Here is a 26253-nt window from a genome sequence, read left to right on the forward strand (position 1 = left end):
CACACACACACACACACACACACACACACACACACACACACAAACACACACACACACACACACACACACACACACACACACACACACACACACACACACAGAAACATATTTTCACAGCACTGGAGATTTTGTTTTGTTTTGTTAAATGATATTCAAAAAAATCAACAGTAACATGTCTTACTGTAAAACAGTGTCCTGAGTTGATCATGACAAACCACAGACTTCACTGTGGACAGTTTTGTTTCTTTCCCCTAGAGTTAATTGAGAAAATTTGTTTTTGGTATTATGGGTGAACTGACCTGAAGGTACAGGGAAATTGTTGTCATGAGAAAATAACATTGAATGAAGTGAAACATGTTATTTAAGCTGACGACAACTATGGTCATTACTGTGCAAGCAATAAAACCTTGACATGTAGAAAGCCAATCAGACTAATTTATCAAAACACCTCTTCAACAAGCATAAGCTTGCAGAGAAGCAATATTTTCAGCTTTGCCTACACTATCTTATCCAGGCTATGTGTTAACCATCATAAGCTTGTTAGGCTTATAGCATATTTCTACGAACAAGCTACAATCAAGGCGGACTGTGTGTAGCCTAGTTTGCCACGTATCTTAAAACCGAATAAGTTCTTGTAGATTTTCTGGTGGTGATCTATAAGGACACTCAAGCTTTCTGGCTCTGATTAAACCTCATATATAAGAACTATGGCCAGCCCCTTAAAATTGATTCAGATCTAATAACTATAAATCCTGTTTTTCCCCAGTTTTTATTTTAAATAGTTGTTTGTCATTCAATTTGTAATACTCTGAGCCTTTTAAACAATTTTGACTGTTGGGGTTGGTGGGTGCTACAGCTAAATACAACTGTGCATCATCAACATAGCTATGGAATGTCACACCATGTTTTGTGTTTTGGCCCAGTGGGGGCATGTACAGTGAGACAAGTTTGAAGAAGTTTGACAGTTTCTCAAAGCAGGAAAAGCACAGGTGTAACAAGTAAAATTATAAGTAAAATATATTTGTGCTTGTGTGATCAAGTGCATTAATGTTTATGTGCAACAAACACACACACATATATATTATAATATATATATATATATATATATATATATATATATATTTATACATATATATGTGTGTGTGCGTGTGCGTGCGTGTGTGTGTGTGTGTGTGTGTGTGTATGTGTGTGTGTGTGTGTGTCATCAGACAGAACGATCAAGTCTTCCTTTAATCCTCAGGGGATACATCAAGTCCCACAGCTTATTATCATGGTCTAATTTAACACTGCTATCTAGAGCTGCCCTGGATACACACACACACACACACACGCACGCACGCACGCACGCACGCACGCACACACACACGTTCTTTAACATTTTATAGTGTTAGAGAGTTATTAAAAGCAGAAACAAAAGGATACACAGCAAAAACATTCTTTCATTTAACTTTACTACTTGCCTTGGATGCTGCCCCTTTTTAAAAAAAAAAATCTCATTCCTTTTTTGGTCAGTATTAAAGTATAATACACACATACATGTGACATATCTGCAGTATCACTCACCCTTTGAGTTATTTTATTTTCGTATTTTTGCAGTTTCTTTATGCAGGGAAGTTACCTCTGCTTATCTTTTTCTGTCATATATCTGAATAACACAACCCCTTCAGAGTTATGAGTCTGAAGGGGTTACAAATGTTATTTAAAAGGGAGATGTGGACAATAATTACATTTACATTTATTTATTTGGAAGGTGCTTTTGTCCAAAGCAACGTACAAATAAGGTCACCTGCACTTGAAAGTACGTTACAAGTACTTTATCCCCATCAAGGGCAGTTAACATATCCTTGAATCCCTTGACACAAAATACAGATTGAAACAATTCTATTTCAAGTTGCAGCAATTGTTCAGTCAAAAATTATTCACTGTGACTGCAACTACATAAAAAAAAAATGTCTCAGTGTACAGCAACTGCACTGCTCAGAGAAAAGGAACAGGAGCCTAACAAGCCACAAGTTTAAATAACAGCAGAAGGAAGCATATTGCTTATGTTTGTCATATGACAATGCTGTGAGGAAAAGAAAAACCTCATACTCAGCACTAATTCAACCTGCCAGCCGTTACTTTTCTCCGGTGGTGGACTTAAACTGTACATCATTAACTAGACACCAAGTTAAGCTGAAGGGACATACAGCATGATACAACTTGACATCAGAGCATCAGCTGTGACACACAGACTAAACTTTATTCATGTTTTCCCTGAAACGCAACTGACTAAATTGGACTTCAGTGAAATAAATTCAGTGCTAGCAGTGCAGTCATCACAGGTAAGTCATTTACATTCTCTGTCCCTGCTGCTGTTTCTGTGACCCTGTAGGAGTTGATTTGTTTCTACTGTGTCACTGTATGTGGCCTCTGCATTGTGGATTGTTTTTTTTTTTTTTTTTTTTTTAATTGCATGCTTTGTATCGGTGCATATAGTTTAACTTTAATGCTGCAGCAGCTGTGTCTGCCAACTGCATTTGGTTATGCATGGTTGTTAGGGAGTGCCAGGCTGTTGCCATGCCCTCCGTCAGATTTTATGATTTTATTTTCAGTTTGTTCACACTGGTGCCCGTACTGGTGTTTTAACAAGTAATATTATGGTAATAGCTGACGATTTTTGCAAAAAAACTGTACCCAAGGATCTTGGGGGTAGGTCTACTGATTTCCTCTGTGCCCACCAACAACACGATTTCTGGCTGAACTACTGTCTGTGCATAAGAGTTGTAACCACGGTAATGTGAACAAATTCAGTAACCAGAGCTAAATGCTAACATCAACATGATATCGTGCAAACTAACAATAGCAATAGTAATGTTTTATGAATTGGTCCCGGTTTTGTTTGTACACACGCACAGGATGCACAGACGTGTCCATGTGCATGCAGGTGACGAGATACACATTCCTGCAAAACACCTTTGATTATAATATCACCTTAGTTCCTCTATGGCTCCCACCACCATTACTACGGCAGCTTTAAATCTTGGTCACTTGAAAATAAACTCAGTTAAAAAACACCAACTCACTGATGCTGTTGCTCTTCTGGGGAGGACAGTATCTTCCAAGAAAACACGTCTGGCTTGCTTCCATGCTAACATTTGCTTAATTAGCACTTAAACAGAAAGTACAGCTAAGGCTGAAGGGAATATCATTAACTTTGTATATTAATTTAGTCATAAACCAAAGTAGTGGCCTTTGTGACATCTGTCTTTTCTCTGCACATGTTAATTTTGTCTTTAAACATAGATTATCAAACAATGCAGCTGTGATTTGGTACATCAGCATTCTGTTTCTGTGGTCAGATCGCATATGAGCTCTTTCTGTGGGAATCACCTTCTATCAGTCTGGCTGGTGAGTCTGTCTGCTCTGCCAGACACTCTGGTAGCTAGCCAGCCATCATTTGGCATCATAGTTGACTGGTAAAATAATGTGATTGTCTGACTGGTTGAAATGAGGGCTTTAGCTACCAATATGGCCAGCTCAGGGTTAAACTGTGCAACCCCTCATGAAGACTGAGACATATGGATTTTCCCAGTGAAGACAAAGCACCAACAATACAATATATAACAACCAGAGTAAAATAAACAGAAGTGTATCTCAATCAGGGATCTGTATCATGAAGTAAGATTAGTACAAGAGTACAAGAGTTTAAAATAAAGTGAAGAAATAATGATCAGGAGAATCGTTTTGCTTTAATAATTATGTCAGACAGAAAAAAATGTTTTTACATAAAGATTTGTCCAGCCTGGGTTTAAAGTTAAAGTCCTTAACATTCTCATGATTTTATACAGATGGTCAGGATTTGGCAGCAATAGCCATTAAATGTATTTACTTTCAGTAATTATTTCTCCATACAGTACTTCATTGTTATGGGGTCTGCCATTCCCGTGCTGGATTCAAATTGCATTCACATATGAGAGATTGACAGGAAAAGGTAAACCAGCGTTACTGTGTAGTTTATCTCACTGATATTAGCCTCACTGTTTTCTGTTCACACTCCTGCAGTCATATCAGAGCTGCATTAAGCTAACTAATTGAGCATTGCTAATGCTCACCCAACATTTCCTTCTGCTGCTGCATCATATTAAATGCATACCATTGGCAAAACAATGGCTGGCTTTTATTGTGAAGCAGTCACAGGAAATGTGATATATTTGTCACAGTGGTTAGCACTGGTCGCCATCATATATCAAAAAAGCGTTCACCAACTCTTTTTACTGTGTCCTGCTTTTGAGTGGAAAACTACTTGCACTGTCTGTGTAACAAATAGAAGGAATGAAAGGAAATAATTTTTGTATTTTTTTTAATGGTATGTGTTGTATTGTAATCTGTATTAATTTCGCCAAAATCCTTCACTTGTTCAACTAGTTCTAAGTTACCATTGTTGGCAATGGGTGTACTGCATTAGTTATGCTATTGCTTGAGCTAGCTAAACACAGTTTTCCTCTCTGTGTGTGTGCGTGTATGTTCTGGTATTTGCCATATCTTCTTGTGGGATATACGCTCAAGCTCGTTTCTTTTTTTCATTTTAGGCATTTTGTTGGGGGGATAAAATGCATATGATGGTGTTTCGCTCTCCTTTTGGACTAAATACAGGTATGTGTATGTGCTGTACTCATATTACCACGTTCAGTAGGTGTATTGTTCATTTCAGGCTTATTGTAGTGGGTGGCTGTGGTGTGAAATGGTCCTCATTGCAGCAGTGGGAGCCTATAAAATTTTCTTTTTGTTTTATGGAATATATACTTTTGTGTGTGTGTGTGTGTGTGTCAGTTGATTTCAAATTTGCACACAACAAAATGATGTTCATTTGGGCTAGGCCTGAAGTCAATTGTGTTAACAACATAACTGAATGTAATGTAATTAGAGACACATTTGTTGTTTATTTATGTTTTATTGTATCTTATTTTATTCATAAATATTTTGAGTTAGTCTCAAGTTAGGTTGGTCTGCACTGAGCTCGACTGCAACAGGCATGTTGTTGGGAGGATAAAATGCATATGGCGTTGTTTCGCTCTCTTTTTGGATTCAAGACGCACCACAGGACTAAACCTGAGTTTGATGTTTTTAGTTACAACTTTAACCTCCAAGTAATAGTTATTTACAATGTTGATGATCAAGCTTGATTTTATACATTTTATTTTTAATTTGTATACACAAATTAAAAATACATATATGTTACATATTAAAATAATACATCTAGAATATAGAATTCATTTTCTCATATTTTATCATTAATATTTAATTAAGAAATTGGTTAAATTACAGCTATTCCTACATGTGCCCTCAGCTTTTGTCTGAACAACGATACAAAGGTGAAGTCTGTACGGTTTTGGAAGAGATTGTGTCACTACACCCTTTGAAAAATTATTATGACAATACTGTACTGCAGAAAGTAGTACTGTATATTGCATAATGGTGAGAAAAAGGCCAATAACAAAGGAAGACAGACTGGTTGGTCGGGGCTTCGTCCTACAGCAAGATAATGACCCAAAACATTAGTAGAAAATAACTAAGTGGTATTGTTTATATTTTCTCCTTTTATTGTTCCATTATGTTCAATTTTCCCAGCTGCAGTCACCACTGAATGGTTTTCAGAGAAGAGAAGAGAAGAAAAGATATGAAAATGTAACAAAAAAAGTAAAAAAAAACCAAAACAAAACTATGAACAAATCATTCTTCCTATCCAGGTTCTATTTGCTATTTAAACTGCAAGACACAAGCAACACTGGTTCATCCTACTCTCTCGTCGTCCCTCTAACTACTTTCCTTCACACCTCCCTGCTCCGTCCTCTCCATTGTATTCCCTCAATTCTGTCAGTCATACAAAGTGACCTAAATCTCTTTCCTTACTTCCTCCCCTGGACAATCTCCTCTCGTTCTTTAGCTTTCTCTCTTTATCTTCTTGATCACTGACTATACCTTCTCCCTCCTGTCTCTGCTATTTTCCCTTATATTTCTGTCACCTTTCTCCTTCATTTGTGGTCTTCCCTTTTATGTTGTCTCTTGGTATCCTTAGATCTCTCACTGTTAAATCATTTTTTTTGGTTGATTTGTTTCTTTCTCAATTCTTTCTGTCTTTCTTTCTTTCTAGCTTTTTCTTCGGTTGTGCATCTCACAAGTTTTGCTCACAGCAACCCTGTTTGCAGTTTGACACGGCATCTATTTTCAGCAAAAAAGCTGCCTAGCACCAACTAGCAGACAGACAATGTTAGCAATTAGCTGGTGAACATAGTGGAGCATTTAGCATCCAATCACCTAGAGTGAAAACTTCCAATCATCAGAAGAACAGAAATATGACTAACAATGAATGCTAATGTTGTTCCATGTGTGCTGGATGTTCAAATAGGCAATTATTTGCTAACAAATTTGCCAAAACTGATGAGGCAACACATTGTGACCACCCCTGCTGTTGGTCCTTGGCGTGCCACCAAAAAAGTTCTGGCCCACCAAAGCAGGACCACAAGACCTCTGAAGGACACCTGTAGTATCTGGCACAAAGAAGTTAACAGCATATTAAGTCCTGTAACTTGTTAAGTGGAACCGCCATGGATCAGACTTCTTCAAGCACATTCCCCAAAACCCTGCTGTTGGTCTGTGGTTTGCATCTCTTATATCCCAGACCTTGACGTTAGCCGTTGTTACGAGATAATCGACATCACGAGTCATGTGGTTTTTGCTTGTAGTAGAGTTCTTGTTCACGAAAGTGGCCAAAAATCAGTAATTGCAAATTCAATATATATTATCATTCAAAAAAATAACTAACCACCATGAAACAGGAGAGAGACAAAGTTAATGACTAGCTGGTGAAGAGGGTTAAACAGAAGGTTGAAATAGGCTTGCACTAACATGGTAGCTATAACAATTGCATATTGTGATAAAATCCAAGGGCTGGGTGTCTGTTAGCTTTTCTGCCCCCCAGTGGCCAAAAATCCATCAAACCAGGTATAATGCTAAAACATTTTGCTGACATGCCACCACTCAGCTTTTGGCTAAAGTCTATACAAATCAGAGCGAACATTTACCAAAAGTCGTAAGGTTTTTAAAAGCATTTAAGTGGTCTGACACAGGTGTGTTTATGTCGGCACATTGCAAGGAATAACACTAGGGCATCATCTGGTGACATAGAAAATAGTCATTACCTTTATACTCAGGGGGTGGGATGTGGGGTGCAAATCAGCAAGGGAAAGAAATGTTAAGAAGTGATGAATGATAGAGGGAACGGAAGAAAAATAATTTTCTTTCAGTCAGAAAAGCAGTAGGACAGAATACGATTGCATGAAGGGGATGAAGCAAGAACAACTGCTCTCAGCTTGGGACAGAGGATCAAAAGCTAATTATTAGTCATTTAGCCTGGCTAGGCTCGAGATCTGCCCCCAAACTCATCACAAAGATCCCACGCTGACTGATGGGTAAATGGAGAAAGGGGTTGGAAGAAAAAGGGAGAGAAGACAACTAACAGATATACAGAAAGAGAAAGACAATGTAACCCTCTTCAGCTGGTGGATAGAATGTGAGGCAAACTACCATGAGTGTGAGCAAAAAAGACTAAAGGACTGTTCATATAGGACACAGAAGCTCATCAGCATTGTCTCCAACAAATTAAGTTGAAAGACTATTCATTTTTATTGCCAAATAAGTTTTGTAACAAAAAAGAATTGCTTGGGAAAGTTTTTTCGAGTGAAACATGTGCACTATTGATCTCCCACATGAAATTTGTTGGAAGATGGTTACGGTTAATGTTGGGTGAACAACGCACAGGACTTTCACACTGGAGCCCCGCTTCACATCCTGAATCCTGCATGTGGTTAGGTTTAGGAAACAAAAACATTTTGGTTAAAATTTGGGAAAGATTGCGGTTCTGGTTGGATGTTAATTAACTCGTATACATATATAATATATACATATATATTATACATACATATATATTATATATATATATATATATATATATACACATATGTAATGCAATTCAAACTATAAAACAACTCATGTTGTTCTAATGTTAGTTCATGTTAAGTTCTGAAGCTCTATAAAAAATTTAAACTTTACTTTTAGAAATTTTAGGTTGAATTATGTATATAAACATGATGTTTTTAAGGTAACAACTTTTAGTTTTTCCTCAGTTTTATTTGCGTTTGGAATTCCATTGTTACAATTTTTCTCACCATTATTCAATAACTTGACCTTTGTAAATGAAGTTAAGAAAACAAAATGTTCGGCAGTTAACTTCACTGCAAATATACAACATGCTTACAAACATAATGAAATACAAGCAGTATAAAGTATACAAATACAGCTTTCCGCGACCTTCAGAAAAACCTGTATCTTTTTCTGTAGTGATTTGATAATTTATTTAATATTTTACACTTTGGATCTCCATACTTTAACAAATATGATGGTGCTGAATCTTCATAAAATACTTTACTTGAGACTCAGTATTTTTGCACTTGCTTCCATCAAGTTGCAGGTATAGCTTTTAAAGTATTTCAAAAGTACATCAAGTAAATTTTGGTACGTTGGGATAGCTTGGATCCAGAGCAGTATATTATGCCCATCAGCGAAACACAACACCTTGAGACACTGAATCCCTCCAGGACTTTGATTCCCTCAACCTCGATGGCTGCATTCTTTGTGCCAGTTACATAGGCCAGTCACCAATGATGGAACTTATCATCTCTTGGATTACCTTGTAGAACAAATTCAATGAAAGGTTAGAGCAAAATAATTGTTAATATTTCATAAAATATAATTCAAGTTACTGACGAAACCTAAAGAAATAAGTCCATAAAGTGCCATATTGCATCTCCTCGCCTGCATGAGACATACTGAAGGAGATGCATCCTGAAACGAAGATTTAACTGCTTAAAATTAGTCAACTGGATTCAAATCAATAAGAAATTATCAAACCTTTAGAACACACAATGTAGGAGACTAGATGAAAATTTTTTTTTTTAAAAAGTATATAACTGGTTTCTTTAAGCAAAGTTAGCTACAGTAGATTCCATCAATGTTTGAGGATGTAATTAACATTGCTACCAAAGTCACAGGGAGAACATGCACAAATACGTGTCTTTGGAAATAAATTGTTTGAAAATGAGATGACACTCACCTTTAGTGTGTTTATGAAATGTCCGCTGAATCTGTGCACTGTCTGTGTTTGTTTATTATATAAAGACTGAGAAACATTAACTCATCAAACAAATTTCATCTAAATCTAACAACCCAGTGTCAAAGTCCTGTGCATTTCATGTTGCCAGTAAATGTAAACCAGTAAGCAATTACATTCCCTTCAAAGTAAACTTGGCATTGTGTTGTTTAATTTGTAAAACTTTTAGAAAATAAGAAAAGGATGGGATCTGTTGGACACTAATGTCTGTGTGAATGTCACCTATTACTGCAAAGGACAGTAGTACAAGTCAATATAAGTGAATAACTGTTCACATACTGTATGTGTTCCCACTTAGACCACCATTTTTGGTTAAAAATCTGACGGCAGCCGAAAGTGGACTGTTTAACACTGTTTACAACCTGATACTGGAGAAATTACATCATATTTTCTCGCCTGTTGCAGTGACGCAGCAATTGGGATGTCATCTCTTTCACTGCAGAACAGACACCACAGACACACACACACACACACACACACACACACACACACACACACACACACACACACACACACACACACACACACACACACACACACACACACACACACATATACATTGAAGTTTGAGTTCTGCCAGGTCAGTGAGAATCTAAGTGGACAGACTGTATGTGTATATGTGAGGGAGTGACAGATGAAAAAAAGACATAGCAGTAGAGGTTTAGGTAAGGAATAGCCCTTATGTGGTCTTAAAGCTGTGTGTTTTTTCAGACAAAAGGAAGTGGTGCAGTACATTACTCCTCAATGTGCTACAGTAACTGGGATGTCTCAGGATACCTCCCTGTGTGGATTTCCCTTTCTTCCCCTCTTGTTCCATTTAGTTTTATCTGTTTATACTCAATTATCACTCGCTCTTTATCTAGTTGTCTGTCTGGCTGCTTTCATCCTCACTGCAGTTCGTGTTTTTCTACATCCCTGAACCTGTTTGTTCTCTCATTTCTCTATCACTTCCTCTCTCCCTGTTCTTCACAGATGGTGACACGTAGGAGATGTCAAAGATCAGCTTCAACACAAAGAACAACACACTCCTGACAATTTTATAACAAATATTATCATGGATTTAAAGGAGCTTTGCAATCTGTAGTAGCCTCTTTAGGTCTAGGGTTCATCCAAGAGTTTGAGCAGTTTGAGCTCGCTTTTTCTTTCTCTTTCTCTTTAACATGTACTTATATATAACTGAGAAGCAACAGCATGACTGCTTTCAAGAGCAGACGGACACAAAAGTTCTTAGAGAGAGATTAGGATGTCAGATAGATGCAGCAAGGAGGAGGATATTGACTGCAAGCTTTTAACCCTGCCTTCCAGTGTGGCCATTTGGAACAGGTATAAACACTTTTGCTTTTAGATGTAGCTGGAAAACAAGTCGTTGTTTAAAGCATACTGAGAGGGTTGGCAACTAATGATTATTTTAATTAATTTCTCAATCAATCAAACACTTTATATGGTGAATGTCAGAAAATAATGAAAAATGTGCATCAAAATTTCATTAAGCCCATGTTGAGGTCTTCAAATGACTTTTTCTGTCCAAATAACAGATTTAAACCCAGCGATATTAAATTTACAACATAGAAGACTATGAAAAGCACGAAGTCCTCACATTTGAGAAGCTGGAGCCAGAGAAGTTTTTGTACTTTTGTTTAAAAAACTGACCCAACCATTAATCAATTATCAAAACTGTTTTCTGTCAATCGACAAATTGATTAATCAACGAATTGTTTCATCTTTAATACTGAAAAACTTACCAGTAGAAAAAAGCTGGCAGCTGTCACAGAGCCCTAGACCCTAAGGGGCCCCCAAAGCCCCACATTAATTGTGCATCAATTGTTTTGTGAGACTTTATTGCATATTCCTCAATAAATTTGTGTTTTACCAAATCACCACAAAGAGGGATCCATGAACTCTATTACATGACCCTTAGATATGTAACTCTAACAACAAGCAACCTCAAAAAAGATATCAGCAGAATCACAACAGAACACAAAGCAAATCAGTTTTCACCAAAGTGTATTATATTAAAATATCCTCAAGTCCAACCTACAATTCAAATAGAACAAAAGTGTCCGTATCTCAGTTCAAAATGTGAATGAATCAGTTTCTCAAAAAAAAAATCTCCTCTTCAGGATCCCAACAACCAACTCTCAGTTTAAACTCAAATGAAACTGTTGACCAACAAAAACAGAACTGAGTGAGCTCTCTGGCCTTTCCCTAGACCAGCTTTGCAAAAGCTCTAGAACACCAGGGTTACCTCCTAAAATCCCGCCAGTGTCAGCAGGGGTTGGGGAGCTGAGTAAAGCTGGCGAAAATTGAAAAAGCTAATCTTTTCTACAGTTTTTTTTTTTTGATACAAATCGAGTTTACGTTGGTATGTACTGCCTCCTGGAAATGATTCCTGCTGCCTGTGGACTTTGGAGAGACTTGCTGCTACGGTTTAGTGGTAAAGTTACACAACTCTTAATGCCTATTAGTGTTAATACTTGTTTTGCATTTTATTGCAATCATTTTATAATCTTCAGGTCATTTTTTATTTCTGCATGATACAACATACATACAAGTTGGTAGCGTTTTGTTTATTTACTGTAAAAATGCACACATAGCATCAACACAATTATCAAAGTAACACAAACACTTAATACTTAAAATACTCGATACATTTAGAGGTTTACACCTGGTAAATACCGACAAAAAATAACATCCAACCACTAGCGCTGAGCGGCGGTCTAGGCCTCTTCCTCCAGTGAATGAATGTGCACCATGGTAGTCTGAAGTTGGCATAGTTATTGCTGAGTTGTCACGAGAACGTTAAGGTGTGCGCGCGTGTGCTTGTGTTTCACAAGGGCTTAAAGGTGCAGATCGCCACAACATCATGTATCTGGTTTGTTTAATCTGTACAAAGTAGAAATGTAAAAATGACAATTTATGGTTTTAAGGGGGAGTTTAATAGCTGGAACTATGTCTTGTCAGGTTTGAGGTCGTTGAGACATGTACAGAGACCAAAACCAAAACCTGTGCTCACTGACTGTATCTGGCAACTTGTGCTGTAGCCTGAGACACTTCAGAAAGTACAGGGTGGATGAATAAACTGTTGTTCATCAAGAAAAAGTTCCAGCAAGTAACTCCCCCTAAAGCCGCACCCTGCTGTTTTTACATTTCTGTTTGTGTATGAAGAAAAACCACATGCGTTAATGGATGAACTTTGACATTTGACTAGGTTTTTTTTTTTAACTTTAGACGGAGCCAGGCTAGCTGTTTCCCCCTTACAGTCTTGCTAGGCTGAGCTGACCACGACGGACTCCAGCTCTGTACTTAACACACAGACAGTGAGACTGATTTCCATCTTCTCTTCTCATTCTTGGAAACAAAGGTATTCCCAAAATGTTAAACTTCTCCTTTTAAGACAACCAGGAACGATCACCGTAAACTGTAATAGTACTTTACAATGTGTTATTCTGTCTAACTCATCTATTTCTTAACAAATTTTCTAAAAATTAAGTACATATGATCTACATTAACAAATGTAACCTCTAACTATATATATATATATATATATATATATATATATATATATAGTTAGAAGTTACATCTATATATATAAATATATATATAGTGCACCTATAATATATATTATATATTCATCAAAGAAATGGCCTCAGACAGGTATAATAATAATTCCTTTAATGCCTCCTCTCTTCTCCTCTCCCTTCTTCGACCCTCTCTCCCTTCCTCCCTCCTCAGAGAGATGGACGGAGCAGTCTACTATATCCAACCAGCCTCAGCCTTGCATAAACCTCCCATATACTCTGATGGTAATTGCAATTCAGCCTTCATCAGATGTATGCGTAAGCAAAGCTGGACCACACTGAATTGGGAAGGAGGGTGGTGGAAGGAAGGAGGGAAGAGGAATGATTGGGTTCATTTGGATGAAAAACAATAGCGCTTTGATGTCTTTTCATTATAAATCAATTTATTGAATCCCATCTATCATAACGCATCTCCATAAGTCATAAATAAGCCCAGTCAGGAGTGGAGTTTTGATCTTGTTTCCTCTGTGTTGCAGTATGCTCAGGTGGTGTATGCTTGGAGAAGAACTAGCTTGCGCAGGAGCTCATTTAGGGGGGGAAAGATAAATATTTCTGGCTAACTTAATATGCTAAACAGAGACGGAGACGGCGTAGGACCGGTGGAGGGAGTTTCAAGCTAATATAATACCTGACGCTGCCGAACGAATAACCAGGGTGGAACAATAAGAAAGGAAGGCAGATGGAGGAGGAGGTGAGGTGCTATCACAAAGTGACAGGGATCTGGCACTGAGAGAACCACCCATCTGTACACTGGCTACAGTACTAAAACAGCCTCAAGTCACACAGCAACTGCCTGCAACTAAGTGTGTGTGTGTGCTTCTAGGTTGAGTCCCCTCGGTCAGTTTACACAACCCATAAAGGGCTTTTTTAAAGAAGATGTTCAGTATGTGTAATTGTAAGAGGAACAAAAAGGAGATTTTGAAAATAGGAGTCAGAAGAGGAAGTACACTCAGTACTACTCTTAACCAAGAAACAAAACAAAAATTCAAACAGGGATTTGACAAAAAAGCAGGAAACCCCAGAGAGAGACCTGAGAAATCAGAGCAGTATGTGAATGGTTTTCTTCCTTCTTCCTCCTCTGCTCTGTTGTAGCGCTGCTGCAGGTCACAGATTGCTGCAGTGCTTTACTCGGTGCAGAGGTAGCTCCGATACACTAAGAAAGAATGATGGAGCTCTGCCAAATAGTGCCCCCGTCTGCCAAAGAACAAAATCAGGGCCAAAAGTAGCTGGTGCCAAAAAGTGAGTACTGCATGTACCTGGGCATTAGAAACCGGCCAGTAGGGGCGCTGATACATACCCCACATCTCCCACACCACCACCACCTCCACAGATTAGAATTCTTAATTAATGCTTCACCACCACAACAATCAGAGTGGTGTCTAATCACAAGGCTATTCTGACAAAATTCATAATCTTTTTAAAAGTTTGATCCAAAGTGGATCCCTTTGACGATCAGGTGATAAAATGTTTGCAAAAATCAAGCTTTGCTGCATTTTTAGCCATTGTACATTTCTTGGAGTCGCTCTACATATATATTTATTTAAGAAGTATTTATGTTGCTATTTTCATATTTATTTGTATTACCTTTAAAGGGAGAATTGCCATATTATTGCCAGATTGGGGATAGCTGCATGGAAGGTGACTGGATGACTGGATGAAGCCTCCCACTGTCCACTACAATGATAGAAAGCTTGGCCCTACTTGCCTGCCCTGCATTGATGTTTTAAATGGCCAGTTAGATGAGATCGTCAACTGAGGAGAGCACTTTGCTAAGGTCATATATTGATCTCCTGTCTTTCCATGTGTGTGTTTGTGTCTGTTGGTATAACTATGTGGGCATTCTTGTGCTTGTGAGAAACAGGAACAGTCAAATTACCAATAGGGTAGTGAAATAAGTCAGATCCCAGCAGATTTCAGCGCAAATATACAGTAATTGTGTCTGTGTATGTGTGTTTGTGTGTACATGACTAATAATGAAAAAATTACAAAAGTGAGACTTAAAGTGAGAAAGTCTCTCCTTTTGTCTTAAAACTCTACAACAGCAAAGACATAACTGGTGCAGATACAAGACTGGAGATATAGCTCAACCACCAACCCACTGACCCACAGAAACACACTCTCACACATATCCAAGGAATACCGCAGAGCCCAAGAGACCAAGCAGCTGGTTGTGTTCCAACTCTGAATGGACAAGCGATGGATGGAGAGCAGGCTCAGCTGTCCAATAAACTGAGACTGCATTAGTCGTATGTTGATAAGGAGCCCTTGTGTTTGTTTGTATAATGACTGTTATGTAATGATCTTTTTCTAACCTTAACATCATCCACTGTGTTAGCTCAGCTTTCCCCCAAAATATCACTATTGGATTGTCAGATGGGATGGGAAGTGTCGGTGAACTGCCATCGTCAGGTCTCTCTACAGATGCTCTAGGGGGTTTAAGTCTGGGCTTTGGCTGGGCACTCAAGGACAGTCAGAGTCTTGTCCTGAAGCCCCTCCGGTATGGTCTTGGCTGTATGCTTCAAGTCATTGTTGTACTGTACCATCGCCACAGTCTCAAGTTGCGTGCACTCTGGAGCAGGTTTTCTTCAAGAACCTCTGGGTTTGGCTACATTCACCTTTTCCTCAATTCCAACCAGTCTCCCTGTCCCTGCTGCTGAGAAATACCACTATAGCCTTATGCTGTCTCAACCATGCTTCACTGTAGGGATGGTATTAGCCAGGTAATGAACAGTGACTGATGTTTGCCGGAAATGTTTGGAATTCTGCCCAAAGAGTTGAACTTTGTATCAGACCAGAGAATCTTTTTGCTCATGCTCTCAGAGTCCTTTGAATGCCGTTTGGAAAACTCCAAGTGGGCTGTCATATGCCTTTACTCAAAGTGGCTTCCATCTAGCTACTCTACCATAAAAGCACGATCGATGAAGTTCTGCTGAGATGGGGTTTTTGGTCACCTCTTTATGCTCTTCTTGTTAGTTCTCTTCTTAGTTTGGCCAAATGAAGTTCTGGTGGTTCAAAACATCACAATAATTTTGCAAATATTGACGCCACTGTGCTCCTTGGAAACTCAAAGCTTGATCTGTGCCTAGCCCCAATGTTATTGCAGAGGTTTACAGAGAGGGTTCCTTGGACTTCATGGCTTGGTTTTTGTCCTAACATGCAGTGTGAATTGTGATTACTGTGATTAAACTAATCTGACCATCTTGAAAGAAAAAGATAATGTGTAGTTTGAGTTGGGCATGGGTAGTTTTCAGTTGCCTCAACTTAGAGGAACAAAGAACTAAATCTTAACCATAGAGGTGACAGAAAACAGGAAATATATGAGTAATTTTTGTCGCACTTATTTGTAACAATTTTGGAAGGCACATACAAACAACTACACCCTGGCAATAAGAGCACCTAATGAGAAAAAGGGCTCATATGGGTCATTTCGGAAGGCAATCATAAATGGCCATTGTGGTCATTTAGGTTGAAGAACTTTTTTAAATTACTGAGAGTAATATAGTTGAGGCCAATTTGTGGCTTCACCGCAACAGCGGGGCCAGCACTATAAACGCAAAATGTCCGCAACTGACTGACTGACTGACTGACTGACTGAGTAAGTGAGTGAGTGCTGAATTTACACCATCAGTTGGCTGGCCAAGTGTTGGTATTTCCCCATTGGCCATTTCTCTTTCAAAATGAACTGGTGAAAACAACTTCTAATACGTCGGGTTTACAGGCAGTGTCACCGATTTAGCACCTTGATTTACTACGTTTAGCAAATTTTCTTCACAAAAGCACTTAGCGACAGATGGTTAGATTTTTGGACAAACCTTAGCTACTTTATGTAAAATCAGTCGCCAGTATTGTCAACGTAATGTTGGGCTTTCCCTCTGCAGCCACACCTCTCTCTGGTCTCATTCAATTGACTTCATGGCAGCTAACACAGACATGAATGAGCTTCTAACTTTCTCTCTGAGGTATCATTTTACAAGTAAATATAGCCTTAATCAGTAGGGCTGTAGTCAACCAAAGAAAATCTTGGTCAACTGAAATCGTAACTACCCATCAACCAATTGATTGGTTGCGGGGGAAAAAATCTCTAGATTAACTAAACTGTCCACAGTCCATTGAGAGCAGTCTACCAGGTAGCCTTTATTAGCCTAAATGATTTATAAATAAATATAAAAAGCAAGTATTTGCAGTATATTAAATCATTTTAAACTAATTATTTTATACTGCAATGATAAAAACAGAGCTGACCAGTGTACACCTGCCCATATTCATATGATTTCCGAAAATAGAACTATATCAACTGGTGATCCAAGCACAATAACTACTGAGGAATATGCACTCAAAGTCTCAAGCGTTAAACACGAAAGTGGACTGAGCATCCTAACACAGACAAGTTAGCCTACCATTTTTAGATGATATGTTGTGTTGGTTGTTGAGCAGTGACATGCAAATGGACCGCATTTCAGTCACTATTTCATACTTGTTCCATCGTCTGACAACATAAACAGAAAAACATGTAAATGAGATCAGCTTTATTCACAATTCAGCTGTATGAAATTACTGTATATGTGAGCACAGAGAGTAGGGGAGAAACAAACATATAATGGGTGGTCCAGCCATATACTAGGTTTTTACCTGGTCTTGTTTACCTGTTCACAGATTTTGACTACTCACAGATATAGTGGTATTCATATGTGTCAGCTAATACAAATCAAGGTTTCATAGGTTCATCTATGTATGGAAACATTGTTAATGTAATATAAATTAAAGAGGGGTCATCTCTGTTTCCATCATGCTGTAGCACATGTGTGATTTTCTTCTATTTTACTTCGCTTACACTTTCTTCCATTCCACCTGGACAGTTTAACAAGGTGACTTTTTCAGAACTAAAGGGATCTGTTTTGCACAGCACCTGCAATATGACAATTACTTCTGTATTTCATCAGCTCCACCAAGACACATCTCAGAATATGCGTATGTGTTTTACATCTTCCCCTTGTCTCCATAGCTATCTATGTTCAAGATCTCCACAAATTTTAACTTTGTCTTTCCCTCTCTTTCTCTTGCTCTTGTTGGTGTGAATCTACATTCCTGTGGTCTTGTGTTGAGGTTCACTGAGTCTGGCATCTAGACTTGTTAGCTAGGATGATTATGTCACTTGGTCGGTCCACCACTTTGGTCCAGACTGAAATATCTCAACAATTACTGATTGGATCCAATGAAATTTGAGACAGATATTCACTGTCCCCAGAGAAAAATCCTACTGATTTTGTTGATCCCTCTAGCTCTGGACTTAAGGCCAGGGATAACAGCATACACTTTCTGGCATTCTTTCCTTGAATTTGTTTGTTTGTCCACGCCTCATCCTAATTTTGATTCTAGTGGCAATAAGTGCTTGCTCACAAAGTGAATGAAACTTTTGTAGCAGCCTGAGGTTTTTGTTTGACCACTGAGCAATGTGTCGCACCACAAACTTCACCTCATAAGAAATCATTGAAAAGTACTAATCCTGGTTCCTACAGTGAAAATGAAGGTAAAGCCTCTAAAAATGTTCCTGGGTTTCTAAAAAAATTCCTGCAAAATAAACGGGCTACGAATCTTGTTGAAATGAACACCAGTCTGACATATCATGTGTATACAAACAAATGGAGACTGATCTGCAAAGTATTCCCCACAGATATTTGGTAAATGTTCAAAAACCATAATGAAAGATGTCCTTCCCTTTCTGGAAACACACACTGCAAACTAACCCACTGAGAAACAAATACACACAGAAGGTAAATAATGGAGGGAAGGATAGTGGTTGGATTAAGCCCCAAGGTCAGGACAGATTCTCTACAAATGGAGGAAGATGTCAGTTGTCTGCCACTGCATCAAAAAGCAAACTGCTCCGAGGTTTCTGGAGGACACGGGTGATTTGCATTAGTGAAAGAAGAGGAAGTGAATTGCATGGCTTTTTCTGTTCACAATTTTTCTGGTACACTTAGCCTTTCTGACGCAGTACAACTGCATCGTACGCTGATGTAAAGATATGCCTGGAGGTACATTAACTAGCTGGCTTCCTGTCTTTGACTTCATCCGGCTGCATGCTTTCTTCCTCCCTTTCTTTCTTCACCCTATCTTTCTTTCTTTCATTTTTTTTAATTTTACTTTTTATTCCTTTTCTTTCTTTATTTATTCCATGGCTTTCTTTCTTAATTCCTTTTCTTTAATTCTTTCTTCATTCATTTTCTTAAAAATGTTCCTCTCTCAAAAAGAGGGTATAGTGTTAGAAGGAGATATGTATGCCCATGTATTTCTGATTGTGTGTGTGTGTGCGTGCATGTGCATGCGTATGTGTGTGTGTGTGTGTCTTCATGCACAACTATAAGTCCCTTGAGTGATTTAAGAACAGAACAAGACCTCGGGGACGACAAGAATGAGAGCAGGATAATGGAATATGATATTATGCAGAGGAAGGAGTGAAAGAAAAAAGAAAGCAAGAAAGACAGAAAAAGAGAGAGGACCACCCAGCACAGTTCGCTAAGGTGAGGCACACAAACACATAGAAGTGCATTTTTTCTGCTTAATTCTCCTTTTCTCCCTGATCTCTGCAGTGCTCTACAATGATGTTAACATTTGTCCTTGCAAACTTGTTCCTTGCTTTTGCTGCATCTTCTCCTCTCCTCTCCTCTCCTCTCCTCCAAAATAAAAGTACCGTTCTTTCAGTCACAGCTTTGGGAATTCAACGGAGATCAAAAAATCTCAACCCCTGCAGGAAGCCAGGTCAAACAAAAATAGGCTCATGACTAAAAGACAGAGAGTTCATGGTTTATGAGCATATTCAAACATCTTGTGAGCCAAAGCCTTTTTTCCAGGAACCTATACCACACCACAGCTAAGAGGAGAGCCACTACGGGGTTCATCAGTCTAGTCTTCCGCATTGAAACGGATGCTTAGTAGGACTGAGGTAAGCTCACTGACCTGGTGAAACATGCCAATGTTTGGTTCCTTGTCGGTTATTTTAGGATGACTGTCCTGCTGCAGTGTCCTAAATAAAAGGGAAATGAGTCCCGCACTTTTCACCCAGTATGGATATGAACACCCTCAAACACCTTTAAAGTGGGAAGTGAGCACTTTAACTTCTTTGTTAATGTTTCATTTAGAGACTGTCTTCACCAGGACAAGCCAATGGCTGTGCTCAGACAGACTTTCACTCTGTGTGAAAAAAAAGGGGAAACAGTGCCATGTTTCACATGTCTCTGAGTTGTTAGCAGTTCTTTGCACATGGTTTAATCTCAAGAATTGATTGAGTTCCAGTATTCACAAAAAAGAAGATTAGAGAAGGAGAAAAAATTTGCACAAATTAGTGTAGCAGCACTTTGTTTTTTCTTCTTCCCTGTCCCATTAAACATTGCTAACCCATCAGATTTAGCTTGTGAATGTCTGGCGGGGCCCGGCCCCTAGATTGGGAACCCCTGGACTATAAACTAGCTAACTGAAAATTAAGTAGTAAGAAGTAGCTCTACCTCGAACAGCTAAACCAATAAAATGCTGCTTACACACTGATGCATCAATATTAACAATCTAATAATTTCATACAATGCTGCAAAAAAGTATTTGCACCCCTCCTGATTTCTTCTATTTCTGTATTTATAACAAAATTTAAAATAAAACAAAGGAAACCTGAGTAAATACAAAATACAGTTTTAAAATGAAAATGTTATTCATTGAAGCAAATATATCCAACACCAACTGGGCCTGTGCAAAAAAGTATTAATTACTAAATCCTCTAGTCTACCAAAACAAATATTGAGAAATTAGTTCAGCTGCATTAAACACACCGAAGCGTGATTACTGCCAGCCCTGTTCAATCTACAAATCAATTAAAACTAGAACTTTTTCAGCAATGTGAAGGTGGCTAAAAGGTCTCAGCAAGCAGCACACTATGCCATGATCAAAGGAAACGTCAAGAAGAAATGAGGAAGATGGCGATTGAGTCTGGGAAGGGTTACAAAGCCATTTCTAAGACTCCGGGACTCCAAAGAACCATAACGAAAGCCATTAACTCCAAATGGAGAAAACTTGGTACAGTAGTGAAGCTTTGCAGGAGTGGCCAACCTGCTAAATGTCCTCCAAGCGCACAGCATCAGCTCATCCAGGAAGTCACACAAGAACAAAGGAAAATGTGTTCATGACTCTATAATAGAAAGACACTAGGCAAAAATGCCATCCATTGGAGAGTTGCAAGGCAAAAGCCCTTCCCTACCTAACCAAGAAGAAAATGAAGGCTCATTTCAGTTTTGCCAAAACACGCCTTGATGACCCTCAAACCTTCTGGAAGAATGTTCTATAGACAGAGTCAAATATGAAACTGTTGGGAAGACAGAGCTCCCGTTCTATCTGGCAGAAACCAAACAGCATTGCACAATAAGAACAACATACTTACGGTCAAACACGTAGTGTAATGGTGTGGGGATTGATCATTTATTTGTTTCAATAAATGAAATTCCCTTTTAAAAACTGTATATTGTGTTTAATCAGGTTGCCTTTGTGTTAAGTTTTTTTGAAAGATCTGAAACCATTTAGTAGGAGATATATACAAAAATAGAAAAAAACAAAGAGGGGGGGCGAGTACACTTTCATGGCACTGTATGAGCCATTTTTTTGTAAAAAAAAAAAAAAAATTCTGTTGATACACTTAAGTACACATTGCTGATAATACTTCTGTACATTAATTCAAGATAAAAAACTGAATAAAGGACTTTTGAAGGTACATTTACATTGCTGTATTAGTATTATTACTGAAGTAAAGGAACTGTATACTTCTTCCACCACTGTTAAACACATTGGCCCACTACTTACTACTTTTACAATGCAAAAACTAATGATATTTCCATCAGCTTCAGCTATACTTTGTGTTTAGTGCTGATTAGCATGCTAAAATAAGATGGCGATAATGGCGAACATTTCCTGCTAAACATCAGCATGTTAGCACTGTCAGTGCAAGAATGTTGATGTTAGCATTTAGCTCAGAGCCCTGCTGCTTCTAAAGTATAGCCCCACAGAGCAGCTAGCATAGCTGTAGACGCTTTTATTGTTTTCATAAATTTGATTGCAACAATTTCAAATTTTTCGTGGCATAAATTTTAAAGGTCTGCTTTCAATGCTAAAATGTAAAATACACTACACACTTTTTATTCTCAGAGCAGCTGAGTGCAGTCTGATTGTGCGTGTGTTTGTAAAGCAGCGGTCAGCAACCTATTTCATCTCCATCATAAAATAACACACACATGCACCAAACCACTCTTTCGGCAGTTTGTGAAATAGTCAGGAAATTTAATCTACTGATTCGTGTACATGGACACAGATTTTACATATTTTTTGTTACACTAAGCACCACTTTCCAACTAATGTATTTCAATTGGAAATGTATGTTTTGAAAGAATGAAGTGCTATATTCATTAACAGTAGCAGAGTCGCCGGGAAGTGGTTGGGGTTAATGGTGGGCATACAAAACGCACGACTGTCATACCAGAGACCAGGGCTTGCAGCCAGAGTCCTCTCAGTAGTTAGGTTTAGGCAACAAAGCACTTTGATTAAGGTTAGTGAAATATCGTTGTTTGGGTTAAATTTACATAAACACGTTTTGTCTGAAATCGCTGAACTTTTTCTGCATTAAACCAGACCACAATCATTCACTAACCTTAACCAAGCTCTGCGAGTGCCTAGACATAACCGTAGATAAGTGCAATAATGCTGTAGTCACCACAGGTCAATATTTTACTGTCTCGAAAAAAAATGGAAAATACCTGTCCACCTACACAAATCAGTATTTTATATTTTGTGGCTATTTCATGAACTGCCATGAGAGTGGGTTGCAAATACATTACTTTGAAAGTAATGCTGAGTGTCACGAAAAAAATGGAAAATTCGTGTGCATGGACACGAATCAATAGATTACATTCTGTGACTATTTCATGAACCGCCATGAGACTGGGTTGCATGCACACGGTCCCCCTGCCTCTTCACACACACTCATACACACACTTACAGAGATTCCTCGGTATATTACTCAAGTGAAAACATTAAAGCAGATAGATTTATAGAGGGCAAAATGGAACATCACTGGATATCAGTAGAGAAAGAAAAAAGTAAGAGAGGAATAAATAGGGGGAATGTAGACTGTAAAAAATGGAAGCAGAGAAAACCAGACATAAAAAGAGGACAGATTTCTTCATCTTCTTTCCCTTACAGAATTCCCAGCTGATGCTTATCCCTCCTTCATTTCTCACGAATTAATCCTCCCTTTACTTTCCTGTCTCATCTCCTTCTCCTCCTCATATTCATCTACTCATCCTCCAGCCTCTTCTCCTCTGTCTTTCTGTCTCTTTCTGAATGGTGTGTTACAGCACCATACTGCTGTCACTCTGCGATTCTACTTTTGTTCACTCACATCTTGTCCTGCAGTATACAAATATGTATACACAACCAATCAACACCGCAAACATAGGTGAAGGCTTTGCGGAAATCATCGTATTATCAATGCAGCGCATGAGGACTGACGGAAGAGGTTTATGACTGTGTGTTTGTGTGTGTGTGCTGGAGTACAGGGGCAAAACAGCAGACCTGGCAGTAATTTTAAAAGACAGAAGGTAAAATTGACTAAAATGGATCTTTCTCTCTCGCTCTCCTTTTTTCACGCCCCCCCATTGCTTTATGTCTTCCTCTTTTTCATTTTTTTCATGGGAGAAATGATCCATCTTTATTTAATGATCAAATGATAAGGAATCCCATATTGAAAAAGCTGATAATTCCCACATAGCACACAGTGCCTAAGCTCCTCAATGATCTTTCCTGGTTTTGCCTATTAGGCATATATTCTTATCTATCTACACTTTTTCGAAGAGTAAAAATATAGCATCAGTAAAACACAGCCTAAAAGGTAGTAGTTATTCATCCCTCTTGTTTCTTCTACGTGTCCTTTTTTTTTATTATCTTCCACTGTACATGTAAACAGCCTTTAAATGAATTGTTCGACACTGTGGGAAAATATTAGTGTTCTTGCCAAGAGTTAGATTAGAAGATTAATACCACTCTGATGTCTGAATGTTCATTTTGAAGCTACAGTCAGCAGCAGGTTAGTTTAGCATGGCATAAAGACAGGGGGTAAACAGCTAGCCAGACTCAGACTCAGGCTCTAACCTGTACAATAACCAAAGTATAAAAACCACACATTTTCTTTGAGGTCTTCATCAAACAGATTCAGTGAGAACAAGACTCCAGAAAGTGACTGCACACAGCCAAGAAATGGTTGATGCTGTTTTGAATAGAATCAGTCCCACTGTGGGTTAATCTTATTAAGAAAAAGAAAATCTGTGTATAAAGGTAACATTCTTGGTGCAAAGATTACCACCCAAATACTCATTATATCTCTGGGAGCAAACTGATCACGTACTAGTGGATTTCCCTCCAGTTTGCATCCAATACTCCCCATGCTTTGACTTGTAGCCATGCCAGCAGCTCTGTAAGGCTGTGTATAGGCAATATGTTGCTTTGAGCTAAATGATAACATTAGCACACTAACATGCCATGACATGATATTTTTTTATGTTGATATTTAGCAGGTATAATGTTTACCACGTTAACTGTCTTAGTTTCGCATGTTAGTGTGCTAACATTTGTATGGCTGAGGCTGATGGGAATGTGATTGGATTGCAGGTACTCGGTCATAAACCACATGAAATGAATGAAAATCTGACCTGATAATGTTGCTAGAGGAAAAGGATTATCAAAAGGATTCATTGTCTGGGGACTAGGAATGTCTGTACAAACTTTAACAACTATTTATCAAGTAGTTATAGATATTTCAGTCTGGACCAAAGTGGTGGACCGACTGAAGTTGACATCCCTAGAACCCCACTGCTTGGCTAAAAGGGGAACAGCTTTTTTCAAGTCTAGCTGTTTTAGCCATAATACCACAAACCCCATTGCTAATTCATTCTGTGCAGCCACACAGAAAAATTAAATTCAGTGAAAATTTAATTTGAAATTCTAGTTGAGATCCCAAAGTTTCCACAGATAAAGATATCTGAATATTTCATTTAGTTTGCACAGAATGTATCTATAATGAAGTTTTGGAGGAAGTTTACACAGAATATACTGTATGTGACAGAGTGTACTAAGAATGTTCTCCAATCTTTCAGCTAATTAAGGGGGAAAAAGGGGGGAAACTATATTAAACAGTATATCTAATGTTGATTTTGTTTAAGAAGCAACTGTATCACCACTTCAACAAGAGCAATTAAGTTCCATCAGTTCATGTCTTTAATAGCGTTAAATACAGCCGCTTAATTAAAATGTTTTAAGGCTTTTAAAGATGTATTAATAGTTTTTCATTCTTTTTTTTGTCTCTGTTTGTTTTTAAGCCACTGGGGATAAAAACCCACAGCAAGTCAAAAAATTACATAATTTGACACATACATACAAGCTGAAATGGCAAACATGTTTGCATACAATTTTCTATTTACATATTCAGCAGACACAGAGAAACATGATCATTGATTTGGAGTGGTGTTTGTGTCCACCTGATGAATGTAAGTCCAAAATTGCCTCAATTTTAGCCCCACCAACTGCTGAAGAGGAAAGTGCTTTCCTGCTGGAAACAAGAGTGGTGGAGAACTGAGATGGAACAAAAACAGATAGGTTGCAGTCCGTAGAACCAAAACAATGAGCTCAAAGATGCTAAAAAGGTCAGTAGAGCTCATGGGGAGGTGAGTTGGTGATAATTATGTGGCTGCTGTCACTAGAAGCAACCATACTCAAATTACACAGTCAGTTGATCCATTGTTAATGTAAAAAATATTAATCATCACAGCTTTAAATCCAACAGTGTTTTTGATTGCACTTTTGTTGAATTTTGTTCCGTCATTTTGTACTACACATCATCATTTTTGAAGGGATGGAAATCTTTTTTGAAATGAAATTCATTAAATATATTCCCTAAAAAGCAATACAGCTTTCTTTGAAGTGGCTCCGTAAACCCTAAGGCCCTGACAGCTCCTGTACACCTGCTGTAGCTACAGCACCCCCCGCAGGGTGCCTCCATGAACACTGCTGCAGGATGTTCGTCCTCATGGTAAGAGCCAAGGTATGTGTGTGTGTCTTTGTGTGTGTGTGAGACTGCACCAGGGGCTTGTCTCCATGAGCGTGCTTCAAAAGTGCTGTAATACCTCCACCCCCACTGGGGGGGACGAGGTGAGTGTGTGTGTGCATCAAAATGACAGAGTGAAAGAAGACTATATTTAGAGGGAAAGAAAGGAGTAGAGAAGGAATAATGGGAGCGAGAAAGAGAACCTCTAATGGGTTTTTGGCTACTAGAGGAGGAAGATTCAGAGAGAATGTGAGCTATGTCTCTGTTTGGTGCATCCAAGGCTGTATATTCATGTAGCCAATGTGAAAGCTATATTTTCATGTCTGCTCCCAGGCTGTGGC

General features: G+C 38.4%; 1 protein-coding gene and 1 long non-coding RNA gene across 3 annotated transcripts in view; one reads left to right on the top strand and one right to left on the bottom strand.

The window, feature by feature from the left end:
* The window catches only part of LOC120788350 (potassium voltage-gated channel subfamily C member 1-like), a 78601-nt gene that overhangs the window by 32229 nt on the left and 20119 nt on the right, over positions 1–26253 (bottom strand). The gene's annotated exons all lie outside the window — the stretch shown is intronic.
* Positions 2145–17549, top strand: LOC120788351. Its single transcript, XR_005707224.1, has 6 exons — positions 2145–2324; positions 4572–4635; positions 10181–12569; positions 12941–13011; positions 14379–14560; positions 14829–17549. It is a non-coding gene; the product is annotated as an uncharacterized LOC120788351 (long non-coding RNA).

This window comes from Xiphias gladius, chromosome 3, assembly GCF_016859285.1.
Source record: "Xiphias gladius isolate SHS-SW01 ecotype Sanya breed wild chromosome 3, ASM1685928v1, whole genome shotgun sequence".
Classification (NCBI taxonomy): domain Eukaryota; kingdom Metazoa; phylum Chordata; class Actinopteri; order Istiophoriformes; family Xiphiidae; genus Xiphias; species Xiphias gladius.